This window comes from Thrips palmi, unplaced genomic scaffold (assembly GCF_012932325.1).
Source record: "Thrips palmi isolate BJ-2018 unplaced genomic scaffold, TpBJ-2018v1 HiC_scaffold_18, whole genome shotgun sequence".
Lineage (NCBI taxonomy): Eukaryota > Metazoa > Arthropoda > Insecta > Thysanoptera > Thripidae > Thrips > Thrips palmi.
In genome coordinates, this window is record NW_023144627.1 from 14,854,948 (window position 1) to 14,868,650 (window position 13,703).

General features: G+C 56.9%; 1 protein-coding gene across 1 annotated transcript in view; it reads left to right on the forward strand.

The window, feature by feature from the left end:
- Positions 1 to 1,759: 1,759 nt before the first annotated feature.
- The window catches only part of LOC117644736 (acetylcholine receptor subunit alpha-like 1), an 80,715-nt gene continuing 68,771 nt past the window's right edge, over positions 1,760 to 13,703 (forward strand). The window contains exons 1-2 of the mRNA XM_034384350.1: positions 1,760 to 1,888; positions 9,263 to 9,742. The gene's annotated coding sequence lies outside the window, so the exon portion shown is untranslated. The remainder of the gene's footprint in view (positions 1,889 to 9,262; positions 9,743 to 13,703) is intronic.

A 13,703-nucleotide genomic window follows, 5' to 3' on the forward strand; every position in this document is an offset into this window, starting at 1 on the left:
CTGGGAGAGGGGTGTTGAGAGGAGAGAGGTGTTGAGAGGAGAGAGAGAGAGAGAGAGAGAGAGAGAGAGAGAGAGAGAGAGTTTTGCATGGGACGTGACATGTGACCCCACCAATGGATTCCTCGTTCGAAAGGGAATTCAATGGTGGGGTCACAAGTTCGGTTCAAGACCCATTTAGCGACGCTGGATATCTCGAAACGCGTCGGGAGTTTTGACCACCCGCGCTGGTCTTGCAGCGTAAGGAGGCCTGCCGGATGCGGCGAAGGCGCGCTCGCGCGAGCGGAGGCCTCGATGCTCTGATCGAAAGCCCTAGATTAAACGGTTATTGAACGGTGCTTGAGGGCCATCCGCTGCCGGTTGTCGCGTCGCCTGCAGTCAAGGGGGCGCTGATTGCATCTCTGAGTTGTGTTCGTTCAAGTAGTGATCGAGGCCCTAATCAAGGGCCCTTGATGCAACAATGTAAGACGGCGCTGTCGGCGCCCCGGTGGCAGTGGCGCGGCGGTGCCGGTGGCGCGGCGGTGGCGGTGACCTCCCCGAGAACGGGCCGAATTGTCTCACCCTGCAGGTTATTGTAAAGCGTCTTTCTTTGTCTCTCGACCTCAAAGACTCTGCTCCTCCTCTCCCGCTCGAACAGACGCAACAGAAGACGAGTGTCCGAGGAGAGGAAGCGAGTGTCCGAAGGCAGAAAACGAGCGTCAAAACTTAGAAAAAGAGAGTCTTAAGAGCGAAAACGAGTGTCCGAAAAGAGAAATCAAGTATTCGAAGAGAGAAAACGAGTGGCCAAAAGAGAGAAATATGTGTCCAAAGACAGAAGGTTGCCATTTTTTTCTTTTTTTGCTTTTCGACAGCTCTAGCAGACGTTTTCGGTCCTTTGGCTTGCCTTCGTTCGCCGCGCCCTGAGAATTGAGCAAACACGAGTACTTTCTCACTCGCGACGTGGAGGGGGTGGCGGAATGCGGGAGAGGGGGTGGGGGTGGGGGGCTGAAAGGGGGATAACAGGCGGGCACTGCCGCGCAGAGCACAAACCTCCAGATTCCAGCCTGCCTGCAGCCGCCTTCGCTACCCCCTCCCCCCCGGGCTGCGCCGTGCCGCGCCCTGCCGCGCCGCCCCGCCCACCCACTGCCCCCTCCCTCCCCGCTCGGGGCCGCAGGGTGGCAGCCGTGGCAGCGCCGGGCAGGCAGCGCGCGCCAGGGGGGTGGCGGGGCGTGGCGGGGCGTGGGGGGCGTGGCGGGGCGTGGCGGGGCGGGGCGTGGCGGCTCTGGTCCAGGGCTGCCGCTAGCGGCGCTCCCAGTCTGCACCGAGCAGCGACAGCGAGGGGAGCCCCATCGCGCAGGGCGGCTTGGCTCGGCACGGCACGGCAAGGCACGGCAGCCCACGGCGAACAGGCCGCCGCCCCGGCCTGGCCCGGCCTGGCCCGCGCAGCCTGCGTGCCACCCGAGCGTGCGTGCGTGCGCGCGTCCGCGTGTGGCCGTGCGTGCGGCCCGAGTGCCTCGTTCGTGTGCGTGTGGGGCGGGAGGGCGTGCGTCAAGATGTGTGTGTCAGTGCTTGTGTCTCTGCGGCGCGAGTGTGTCTAGTGCGTCGTATGGCATTCAGGAGTCTCAAGTGAAGTGGATCCCCGTGATGAGTGGTGGCAGTGCGCGGCGTCGTGGAGATGGGGCAAGGGCGGCGGCCCGCCTCACCCGCCCTAGCCCGCCCTGCCCGTGCCCCTCCTGCCCCCGCCCCCGCCAAGGCCCCTGCCAAGGCCCCCGCCAAGGCCCCTGCCCCCGCAGCCGCCGCAGCCGCACGGAATGCAGCCCCTGCGGCCCCAACAGGCCGCCCAACGTGAGCAAGACCGCGCGGTGCCCCGCGGACCCCGTGGACCCCGAGTACCAGCAGCACGGCCCAGCAGGTCAGTCTCGGCCGCGGACCGCCGCCCGCCCGGGCACCCCGTCCGGGCACGCCGCCTGGGCAACCCGCCTGGGCACGCTGCCTGGTCACCCCGCCTGGCCGCCCCGCCTGGCCGCCCCGCCTGGCCGCCCCGCCTGGCCGCCCCGCCTGGCCGCCCCGCCTGGCCGCCCCGCCTGGCCGCCCCGCCTGGCCGCCCCGCCTGGCGCCGCCCCGCCTGGCCGCCCCGCCTGGCCGCCCCGCCTGGCCGCCCCGCCTGGCCACCCCGGCGTCATTTTCACTTTGCCAAAGTTTGCAAACGTTGCTCACGACTCAAGGGTTGTGCCACGCCCCGCCGCACCCCGCCGCGCCCCGCCGCGCCCCGCCACGCCGCGCCCCGCCACGCCGCGCCACGCCGCGCCCCCGCCGCGCCCCGCCACGCCCCCTTGAGCTGTTGACGCAGCAGCGTTTGGCGGTGGGTGGGTGTGGCGGCATGGCATGGTGCGGCATGGTGCGGCATGGTGCGGTGTGGTGGTGTGCAACGAGGGTCTGCTGGCGGTCCCTGGCTGCCGTTGGCGCAACTCGAACACTTTGGAAAGGAGGTCACCTTCGTCCGCACCCTCAAAAGGGAAACTGCATGCCCACTGTTTACGTCGTCGACGTGTGTGTGTGTGTGTGTGTGTGTGTGTGTGTGTGTGTGTGTGTGTGTGGTGTGTGGGGGTTGTGAGAGAGGAGAGAGAGAGGGGAGAGAGAGAGAGAGGGAGAGAGAGAGAGAGAGAGAGAGAGAGAGAGGGTGTGAGCCTGTGTGTGTGTGTCACTCTTCGAGTGTGTGTGTGTTTGAGCAGCGCCGACCCTTTTTATGAATGACTAGCCGGCCGTTGAGTTTTCAGTTTCAGTTTTCAGTGTTGAAGCGCGCGCTTTATGTTTGTTTTTTTATGTTTCGTCAGATTGTGTTTCGCTGGACGGTGGCTAGGGCGGGGTAAACTGCCATGAGTGGGTGGGGGGACGGGGAGGGGGTCAGTGTAGGGGTGGGGGGAAGCGCGGCTCATCTGGGCAAGCATAACCTCAAAATGTCGCTCGCCTCTCAAATTGAGGCCGACGTCGTAACAGATGACTCTCGCTGTCGAGTTATGGCTTTTTAGGTGGCGGGATTGTCTCTAAAATGCGCTGGGCGGCGACCGGCCAGCCAGCCGACTAAAATAAGGCCCATTAATGCCCTTCTATTCTCCCTCCTCTCATCTTCTTGCATCTGTCCTTCACTGTCTTCGCTCTCTTTGCAACGCCGCTCCTTCCCTTTTTCTGCCGTATCTCTTTTCCTTTTCTCTTTTGGAAAATTTTATTTCATTTCATTTTTTTTGTCTTCTGCTGAGTTGTTAGTTTTTTTGGTTTTCGCCGAGCCATCTTTATTTACCTTCATTCCCCCTGCTACGACACGTTCTTTTCACGAGATTTTCTTCCACCAAAAGCGCCTGCCATCGGCGGGGCAGGCCACACGGTGAACATGCGAGCAGCTGGCCTGCCTACCCATTACCATTAAGGGCTAGACCACATAAGATCGTATGCCATTTCGGGCCCGACACATGCCCGCCTGCACTGCCAACTCGCCACCAAGCCACCCACTCTCAGCCCACCGCCTTGCCCGCGTCCTCAATGGTCCAACCTCAAGCAAGTCTGCCTAAAGTTGAAAGACGCTCCAAATAATTTAGGCATCGCCGCAAAGTTGTTTAAAAAGTTGTAAACATCCGCGACAGTGTAGGGCACGCCGTTCGGTTTTAAGTGGAGGCCCTTCGGCACCCTTCGGCGGCCCTCGGTGGCTCCGGGCCGCGCCACAAAGGATCCCCTCGATGGTGTCGTTGTGGCGTTTTCTGCCTTGTTAGGCGGCTGGAGGCTGCGATCCGATTGCGGAATCGGTAAACAACTCTTTGAACTTGGCCGTCAGGTGTGTGGGCCGTCTCGCTGGGTGGTCCCACTAATGAGCCTAACCTAACCAGCGCACTGAATTAGTTACCGGGAGCAAGTTTGTTTTCGTCTGGCTTGATTAACAAACACTTGCCACTCTGCAGGTAAACAATCAATATTCAGTTCGTCGCCTGCCGGGCCTAGGGCTGTGTTCCCGAGTTGATAAAGTTTGGCTCTTAAGATAGCATACCCTCTTCCATTCGGTGGTAATACAAGCAAATGGATTCTACCGTGCCAAGTAAACCTAGTGCAGCAGCGCTTCTCCATCTTGTCCAACGTTTTCACACAACTGAAAAAAGTGTTGTTAAAGCTACCACTCTGATCCTAAATAAATTTGCACAATGTTCCAAGGTATTGGAGTTTCACATACTACTGCGAAGAAATCAGTTGTTTGTACAAAATGCTGACATTGTGTTCAAAAATATCCCTTTTCATCTTATTTTGAACTTTTTTGAACTTGAGTTTAACTTGTTCAGACCGTTCCGATTCCGTTTCATTAGCAAGGTCATTACCCCGTGCAACAGTCGAATTTGGTTACGGCCGTCGTCAACACATCAGGATCATGTTTTTATTCAGTCCTAATTTGCAAACTGAAATGCTGATGGCACGTCACGTCACTAATATAAACACATCCTGTCAGACAGCAGACAGACAGACTGACGAGCAGCGGGGTGAAAGCGTCATCGACGGGAGAGCCGCACTGGAACCCGACCAACTAGTTCAGCAAGCACACACGCAACACGGACAGCGGACCGTTGCACAGTGTGCCCGGCAAAAATGCTAGACGCATTTGGAGCTCCAGAGTCGCTAAACAAGACTCGAACCGTTCGTGTGACCCCACCAATGGGTTCCTTGTTCGAAGAGCAATCCATTCGTAGGGTCACTCGTTCGGTTCTAGCCCCATTTATCGACTCCGGAGCTCAAAACGCGTCTTGAATTCTGGCCGCTTCCACCGGTCTTCTGGCCCACTGTGCGCCGGCGTGGTTTGGCGTGGCGCCCTATGCGATTGCGTGCGTCATTCAGTGGGCAGGCTAACGCCCCCGACCGCACGCCAGAACCCACGGCAGCCCTTAACCACGCGTCAATCAAACTACAGCCGGATAGTTGCCCGGTTATTCAAAGTGAGGTTTTGCTCCAATTCATTCGACGGTCAAGTACGAAACTATCTCACTCAAGTGCGATCAAGCTCACTCGCTAAAAGTGTTCTAAATAGGCAACCTTTCAGCGCAAATCAGCCCACTTTCATTTAAATCACAAGTCCTTTCGAAATCTGTTGAGTTTTTTCCTTCTTAATTTGCGAAGAAAAATGACGACAGCAGGGTGAGGGAAACTTACACCAACAGCAAGTACGGTTCACATGGAAAGTCTCTCTGCTCTCTCGCACGCACAAACACACACAAGCTTGCGCGCAAACACACACACACACACACGCACATACACCCATACACACACACACACACACACAGCGAGACACGTTCCCCTGGGAATCAGTTTGCCTCACTGTGACGTGACGCGAGCTCCGCTGGAACACATGTAGGCTGCATGTAGATCAAGCCGAACCCTTGCGCCCTGCACGTCATGGTGAAAGGGGGCGGGCGGGACGGAGAGAGAGAGAGAGAGAGAGAGAGAGAGAGAGAGAGAGAGAGAGAGAGAGAGAGAGAGAGAGGGGGTTGCGTGTGGAGCTGCCAACTCGCGGTGACGTGGCAAAACTCCTTCCATGACATCCCGCCGCGCTGCACCACACCAGTCCCTCACACTCTGTCTTCTCTCTCTCTCTCTCTCTCTCTCTCTCTCTCTCTCTCTCTCTCTCTCTCTCTCTCTCTCTCTGTGCCTCGCTTCCCCGGCGCCTCTCGAGATGACGTCTCGTCCACGTACGTGTATCTCCATCAGACTGGCCCTTGCCCATTGATTCTCCTTGACGCCCCTCCCCCTGCCACAACTTTCCCTTTCCGGCCCATTGTGCGCTCGGCCCTGGTCGGCCTTTCCCTGCAGGTTCACTCTTGGGATGTCACGGACGCGAAAAATTGGTTACAAAGCGGCCGTTTCCTGGCAAGTTGTCATCCTTGTCTCGCGGGGTCGTCCCTCTCCCTCTCTTCTTCTTGGCGCGTCCCCGCCGCCGCGTCTCGCTCCCACCCGCCGCCCCGCCGCGCTGTCTCTCTCTTCCTGACCACTTTATGACTCGCCATTGTGTGGTGACATGAATCGCCGCCGAGAAGATTGTTTTCGACGGGTTCGCGGGAGAATGAGGAAGGGAGAAAGGACGGGGACATGCACCGTGCGTGCCGCAGTGGGCCAGAAGACCAGCAGAGGCGGCCAAAACTCAAAACGCGGCAAAGGCTCCAGCGTCGTTGGACAGGACTCGAACCACACGTGTGACCCCATCGACGGATTCTTCGTTCGGAGAGCAATCCATTGGTCGGGTCACACGTTCGGTTCGAGTACCATTTAGCGACTCTGGAGCTCAAAACCCGTCTCGTATTCTGACCGTCTCCACCGGCCTCATGGCCCACTGTGCATGTGTGTCGGAGACAGCCAGACACGAGGAGGGGGTGAAGGACACGGCGGTCCTGGCCGTACGCACGCATAACGGCGGACGATAAATCACTGTTTGCGACCGGACACTTTAGGGCGCGTTCGAGGCCCCCCCCCCCCCCTCCCCCCGCGGCCTCCGAGCCCCGGACCGCGAGGTAAGTCCGCGGTGACGGTGCCTGTCCGCCCGCCTGTCCGCCCGCCTGTCCTGCGGATGGCGGCCGCTGTCAAGCCGCCTCTGCTGCCGATAACGTGTTGAGGGTAAGGGCGTCCCTGATTTTTACACACTACTCCGAACAGATAAAAAAAAACTGCGAAGAAAACGAAGACATTGTTAATTCTCACGTGCGTAGAACGCTTGCGCAATTTCCTTTCGTATTAATGGAAATTTCTCCGAACGACTTGTCGAGTGCACGAAACATCGGCCCGCGTTTCTGTCTCTTGTAACCCGATCCCGATTTCGTTTTACGTGCTGTCCTCCATGCCGGCGGAATGCCCGTGCGGAAAGTTTCATCCCGCCTTTGCTGGATTCTGGATTTCCCCTGCTGACCGAACGGAACTAGACTGGGGTCCGTTTGCCTGCACCCCGCCTCGCCCCGCCTCTGTGGACTGCCAACTTCACCGTCATCCTCGTTGCACAAACTAGGCGCCCTGCAAGTTAAGCGACTGGCTCGTGTTTTTCTTTTCCTTCGCCTCATCGGACGGGTCGGACCGCCACGGGTCGAACACCCCGGAGGGGAGGGAGGGAAGGAAACTCGCCACACGACACGAAGGTCGGCGGACCAAACTTTGCGACCTTTTCAATCATTCAACGGCTACTGAAGAAATTTCTAGGATTTCTGGGAGCGTATGTTAAAATTATTCTTTTCTTTTTTTTTCAATTGCACCTTGTTATGTCCATTTATCTCGTTCCAATGTGGCATCATTCCCTTCAACCCTATCATCGATGAGGCACGTTTCTGGCTGTAGTTTCAAAAGCACCAAATCTGAAGTATTTTCGACAGGAGTAGCGGTGATGACACTGATTGAGAGTGTATCTGCTCTGCTCCGACGGAATGTTCGGCAAGAGTCAATCTCTCGGCAGTAACGTGTGAAGCGTTTAGCCTCACCAGAGAACACCCTGCAAAGTACATAGAACTGCACAGCAGAGGTTGCATATTTTGTAATCCCGGAAGCGAAGGCTGCACTGCATAATAAAGCGACTACAAACCCAGCGTTTTACGCTAGTTCGGGCAACAGTGTGTGTGTGTGTGTGTGTGTGTGAGAGAGAGAGAGAGAGAGAGAGAGAGAGAGAGAGAGAGAGAGAGAGAGAGAGAGAGAGAGAGAGAGAGAGAGAGAGAGAGAGAGAGAGAGTGAGTGAGAGAGGAGAGAGAGAGAGAGAGAGAGAGAGAGAGAGAGAGAGAGAGAGAGAGAGAGAGAGCGTGTTTGCGTGTTCAAGCGAGTGGAATCCCTCTTCCGTCTTCGTCTGCTAAATCCCCCAAGCTGCGATGCGTGCTCCGGGCCATCGTGGCGCGCGTTGTCGTTGCGTTGCCTATCCTGCCTACGTGGAAGGACGTAGGCAATCCCAGGCGACACGTCTGCGTCGGCCCCCAGCGTGGCGCGAGATCTGTCTTCGTCTTTCCTTTTGGTGTTTCTGCCCCAGAGTCGCTAAACAGGGCTCGAACCGAACGTGTGACCCCCACCAATGGATTCCTCGTTCGGAGAGCAATCCATTGATGGGGCTACTTGCCCGTTTAGCGACTCTGGAGCTCGAAAACGCGTCCGGTATCTTTGGCCGCCTCCACCGGTCTTCTGGCCCCTGTGCACCGGCCCTCCCTTCGGCCCTCCCTTCGGCCCTCCCTTCGGCCCTGCCCTGTTCACGCGTCGTAAAGCGTAACCGGGATTGAGTGCGGCCGCCACGTGCGTGGCGCTGCGTGTCGCCGTCCGGGTCGCGGCGCCATAACTTGAGCCCAGTCGTCTAGCAAATACCCAGCGGCCTGCAGCGCGCCGGCCCGGAGGCGGGCGGGCCGTTATGCTCCCCCGACTATCCCGGGCCCGATTACCCGCGAGGCCTTCCACGCCGCCCCGCCCCGCCCGCCCCGCCCCGCCCCCCCGCCCCGCCCCGCCCGTCGCGTCGGCTAATCGCTCGGCTCATGATATCCGCCACGGGCCGCCGCGCCCTGCTTCACCCCGCCGCGCGGCGCCACGCCCTCAGTCCCCATAATATAGTTAAGCAAGGCGGCGGCGCACAAGAGCCGGAAGACCGGCGCCGTCGGTCAAAACTCCAGACGCGTTTTGAGCTCCAGAGTCGCTAAACAGGACTCGAACCGACCGAGTGACCTCACCAATGGATTCCTCGTTCGGGGAGTAATTTGTTGTTGGGCTCGCACGCTTGGTTTGAGTCTTATTTAGTGACTCTGAAGCTCGAAACTCCTCCGGCCGTGCACGATTGACCACCTCCACCGGTCTTCTAGCCCACTGAGTGGCTTTAAAGGGTTTGAAGAGGCGCGTGAATGTAGTTTTTGATTGTTGTTTGTGTTGCGCGGTTAAAGGTCTGCACGCCAAATCGTTTCTTACTGAAGGGCGAACCGACCTAACTTACCGAATGGCGTCTCTATGTGCCTGTCGCTTTTTTTCCGGCGTGGCTCGGTTAGTGGATGTGGCTGTTGTGCGTGCAGATACTTGGTACTGGGGCGTGTGTTTGTGTTTGGAGGGCAGAGTGGCAGGGCGCCGGGTTTACAACGACGCCATGCCGGCCGTGTGGTGCAGGCACCACGTTCGTTAAGCCCTTCAGTGAATTGTACTTTTTGTGGTCACGAGCTCTTAAAAGCAATGGCGACTACTCGGGTGAAATATTTGCTGGCCTTTTTTTTGCACCATGTGATTGTCATCCACTGTAACGCCGCTGACGTATTTTTCGTTTGTGTTGCAGATTTCCCGTGCTGGTCCAGAGTTCTCCAATGACGTCACGGCGAAGCCTATAAAAGCCACCCCCTCGCCTCCCCCAAAACAAGCTCCCCCAAAACGCAAGCCGCCCCTCCCTAAACACCAACGCCCCCCAAAAACGTGTCCCCAAAACGAAAAACTAATAAACCTAAACTCCCCCAAAACTTTCGCCCCACGCCGTCTGCTCCTCTCCTACACCGCAACCAAACAAGTCTCCGCACCGGTCGGCCCTCCAAATTTGATTAAACGCGTTCGTAGTGCGATGAGAAAGAGGGAAAAGAGAAAAAACCTGCCAACGCAAGTTAAATAATAAACTAAAACATCAAAAATTATCATAAAATTATCGTGAAGTGAGAGGGTGATGACCACGCCCTGCCACCGTTGCACCCACTGCCGCAGCACGGCTGCCGACCAACACACGCAGCCACCTCCAGGCGATGTACCGACCACCACACCCTGCCCTACGGTAAGTACCACCACTTCATTCTTTTTCAGTGTACAAATATGTGAATTCCACATGAATTTCGTATCTACGCTTGTCTTGAAGCGTAAAGTCTTCAAGCGCAGTTACTTCAATGAAGCGTTCATCTAGACTTCAGTTGTACCCGTGCACGCTTGTGGGGCTTGCGGCGTTGGGTGAACCGAACCTGCACTTATTAATAACGTCCTTCAGAATACTCGAGTAATGAAGCACACCTTGCAGCGCAGCTGATGCTTCAGCAACAAGTAAGCATGCCAACCTGCACTGGGGATGCACTAGCAGGCGTGTGCTGAGTTCATTGCAGAGTTTTCACACCTGCTGTACTCTCAAGAAATCCGTGGAAAGACGAGCCGGCTAGCTCTTTGCGACAGAACGGCGTAGTTCCACAAACATTTTGTGGACAGAGTCGAGTTTAAAGCCTCCGAGGCGCACGGCCTCCTGGAGGTGCTAACTCGACTATGTGTGTTCTTAGGCAGGGATCCGTTTCGGTCTGCGTGCTAAGTCAGTGCCCTCAAGTTTAGCCCGTTATCAAGCTAACTTTTGAGCGCAGGCACGGGAGTCACCCTGCACGGCTCTGGGAGTCCTGGTGGGACTAGGCCTCCACACACGAAAACACCTCGATCTCGTCTATTTCGTGCTTAACTTTCATTTCCTTTCTTTGCTGGGAGACTGTCCGACTTTCTGCCTTCTTGTCGTCAACCTGCACCTCACATCACGGGACATATGAGCTCCCCTCGTGTGTTTTGAATTCCCTTCTCCCCCCAATGAGCTTTGTTCCTTTTGACGAGCAAGCCAGCGCAACGAAAAAAACAAAACTCGAAACTCTATTGGAAAAAGTGGGTTTGTGTTCGCGTCGCTGTGGATAATGACTCCGGTGCGTCCCGCTTCTGTCTCTGTCCCCCCCCCTCTCTCTCTCTCTCTCTCTCTCTCTCTCTCTCTCTCTCTTGGCGCGACGCGTGGAGAATCCTACCTTTCATTTCGCGTTTCCCTGTCATCCCACTGCCACACACGCACGGTGCTCCGCTCGGCTCCACCTCCCCCGCGGATTTCCTGCCCCAGCCTTCCTTCCCGGCCGTTCCCGGCAGCGCGAATTATTGAGCAGACGAAGACTGTCAACAAAACCACTCCACTGCCGAGGTGGGTCTGGGAGGGCACCACGTCTGCACGGGGTGGAGAAAAGTCCAGGAGGTGCGGTCAAAATCCCGGACGCGTTTTGAGCTCCATAGTCGCTAAATGGGACTCGCACCGAACTGTTACCCCACCCATTGATTGCTATCCGAATGAGAAATCTATTGGTGGGGTAACACGTTCGGTTCAAGTACTTTCTAGTGACTTTAGAGCCCAAAACGCGCCTAGGATTTCAGCCGCCTGCGCCGCTCTGCTGGCCCACTGTGCGCTGTGTACTTTGACAAATGAGATAGACACACAAAACTGGGATGTCCGCAGCGGCGGTCTGGAGGTGTGTGCTAGCCGCTTCTATCTTTATGTGGCGCGCTTTCCGAGTCTCGTCCGCTCCTCCTTCTTTTTCTTTTTTTCCCTCAAACTCAGCCACGCCGCATCGCTGTGTTGACTCAAAACTTACCCGCTACTTCAATTCGAGCTCGGGCAGCGCCGCCGGTGCAGCGCCCCGATATTTGCTGAAGCAGTGCTGCTTTTTTGTGTTGGTCTTTTCAAGAACAAGTAGCCTGCAGCTCAGTTGGAACTATATTCGACAAACAATAATCCACCCTGGCTGGACTTTTGAAAAACTTACAAAGTATTTTAGGCCTTACAAAGAAGAGACACTTGTCATAACGAAGTAGTTCCACCAAAATATGTTGGTGCAGCCTTTCGCCGTAAGACATTTACAGTGTGGTGTTCGGAGTGGCTCGGCAGATGGACTCGCTCTTGAGCGCGCGAGGTAAACGTCGTCAAAAGCCGTGGCGCCATCATGCGCACTGGAGCGGCAGTAACGCCCCTTCGGCCGCCACGGCGCGCCACCACACCGTCTCATTCCGAGAGATCGTTTCGTCTCCGTCGCACTCACGAGGCGTCCCGTGGAGGTGGGAGAGAGACCGGGCGACTCCCCTTCGAGCGCCGCCGCCGCACCGGCACACCGTCAGACGATCGGCGTCATCTCCCGCCTCATTTCGGAAAGTCGTTTCTGTCTCCGTCGCACTCACGGGGCGGCGCGAGGGTCCGTGGGGGTCCGTAGGGGTGCGAGAGAGACAGAGCGTCTGGTAATGAAGACGGGCTCGATAAGGCAAGGCGCTCCTCCCTCCGGCGGGGCCTTCGGGGCCTTCAGCGCCTTCGCCAGGTCGCAGCAACAGGTAAAGCATTGCGGAAAATATGTTTTCCCGTTCGTCGTCGTCGACGGCCTCGTCTTTTGTTGTGCGTCTGTCACCCCTTTCCCTCCACCTCCTCCCCCCTCCCCCACCCCCCGCGGCGCCTCATTGCGAGGGGCTCGACTGGCGGGGAAATGCCTGCCGTGCGTGGCCCCGCCGCCGCGTCAACGGATTCCGATCGTGTTCTCCGCGACACGTTTTCGATTAAATTCCTGCTAAGCGGGGGGAGCTACGTGTATGAGTGGTTTCCGCGTACAAATTTGTACGCGGAATCGCTCAAATTCATGTGAAATCGCGTACAAATTTAAAGCCGAATGCGAGTATGCGCTAAATCGTCCGAAACCTCGTGCGAAAATTATTCCAGGAAATTTAGCCTGTGGTGAAAAAATTTACTCAATGGAGTGTAGTCTGAGCCTGAGGCAAGATCAGTGCTCCCTGACGCCGGCCGGCCGCAGTGGCCACAGACACGTGGCGTGCGCGGAAGCCGCTTCTTTGAGGACCGGTCTCCAAATAAGGGCCTCACGCAGTGTTTACGCGACGCCCCGCGCGCCCCGCGCGCCCTGCGTGGGGTACAGGACCGGAGGCGCAGGGCTGCGCAGGGCTGCGCAGGGCAAGGGTCGAAGGGAGGGGCGGGAAGGGCCACACTGCTGCTGCTGTTGCTGCTGCTGTGACGTCAGCGCGCTACGCGGGGGAACGTTGGTCGATAGCCTGAGCCGCGCCGCCCGCCGCCGCGCCGTACCGCGCCACGCCCCGCCACGTCCCGCCACGCCACGCCCTGCGACCACGAGCGTACCGCAGCGCGGTGGTCCACCGGCTTGAACCGGTCTTGTTGCAAAATGAATTTTCCATTTGATGTTTGACCGGTGTCGATGCGTTTTCCGCTTGCGGAGCTTCCACGGTAGAAACGGTTCCTGGTTTTCCCAGGAACTCCCTGGAAATCGCCTATGTCTCTACCATAGGATTCCTGGGAAAACCAGGTACCGTTTTTACCGTGTCGCCCGGTGCTCAACATCATCTCCTGGAGAATATTTTTATCAGGAAAATATTGTTCTTTCAAATAATGTTGTGCAAAATGAAATGGAACTGGCATGACGAGTGCGGTCTAGTCCAGGCCTCGTTGAATTTCGTACAGTCCTCCTTGGACTTTCTACAACCTTGGTTGAACTTTTTTTCACAGTTTTCTTTATACTTTTGCTACACAATTCGCGAATTTTCTTGCAGTGTGTGTCATTCCTCGCAGTTGCACCTTTTTTACTGGTGGTCCGACCGGCAAAGAGCGCTGCCGCCAACACACAGCTAATTGGCAGACTTGTATTTTCCGTATTCTCATTAAAATGCAAATGGGAATGATATTCGAGACCGGCCAGCTGGCCAATTGCTCGTTACCACATAACCTACGCGTGGCAGCCAGTTGCGCTCGTCACTTTGATCGTGACACCGGCCGTAGGGAATAGGAGGAACATAATTCCCGATTCTTTTGAAGTCGACAAGATTGTAAACAACAAAAGACCATCAAGTTCGGTGGTGTGCGAAGTGGCATTTTCAACCTCGAATCGAATGCGGGAAAATCTCCCGGAATCGAATGTGGCCACATTCGATTCGTAAATTAATGTCTTCAAAAG